Source organism: Sinocyclocheilus anshuiensis, unplaced genomic scaffold (assembly GCF_001515605.1).
Source record: "Sinocyclocheilus anshuiensis isolate Anshui unplaced genomic scaffold, SAMN03320099.WGS_v1.1 scaffold586, whole genome shotgun sequence".
Taxonomy (NCBI): Eukaryota; Metazoa; Chordata; class Actinopteri; order Cypriniformes; family Cyprinidae; genus Sinocyclocheilus; species Sinocyclocheilus anshuiensis.
The window spans coordinates 232812-233422 of NW_015544146.1; the positions used below are offsets into that span (position 1 = coordinate 232812).

At 25.9% G+C, this 611-nt stretch overlaps 1 protein-coding gene across 8 annotated transcripts in view; it reads right to left on the minus strand.

The window, feature by feature from the left end:
• Positions 1 to 611, minus strand: part of LOC107695157 (acetyl-CoA carboxylase) — a 45999-nt gene that overhangs the window by 24957 nt on the left and 20431 nt on the right. The gene's annotated exons all lie outside the window — the stretch shown is intronic.

Genomic DNA, 611 nt, shown 5'->3' on the forward strand with positions numbered 1-611 from the left:
GAACCGGCTTTCTGACAAGATGCGCATTAAATATCGCATGCGATTTATCGTGCAGCCCTAATTTTTAGCGTTCTCAAAGTCAAGATATTAATGAAAAATGTTTAACAAACTTTTTTTCTTTTTAAAGTTTTAGATTCAATAGATTTGATAATATTACAATTTAATTCTGCTTTATAAAATCAGAAATAGTGAAATTAACTGATCATTTTATTTTATTGACGGAGCTACTTAAGTATACTTAACTACTTAACTTAACTATAGAGCTTAACTACTTAACTTAAGTATAGAGCTATGCACACAATTTTAACTCAATTAAAACAAGATAATAAACTAGTACATGATTTACCCAAGATGAGGGTAAAAAAATTTATGAGATTTATAAAAAAAATTATAAGTTGTGGCTGCAATTTAACTAAAACCAGGGAACAAATCATACAATGTGGCCACAAATTAATCAGTCGTGGGAAATAATTGTTATATCTTTTTTCACGCATGCTATGTGTGGGGCTCCATATTTATTAGATACACTGTTAACTTGATAAAAAGTAAATATTTTCCAGTTAATAATAATTATATATATATATATATATATATATATATTTTTTTTTTAT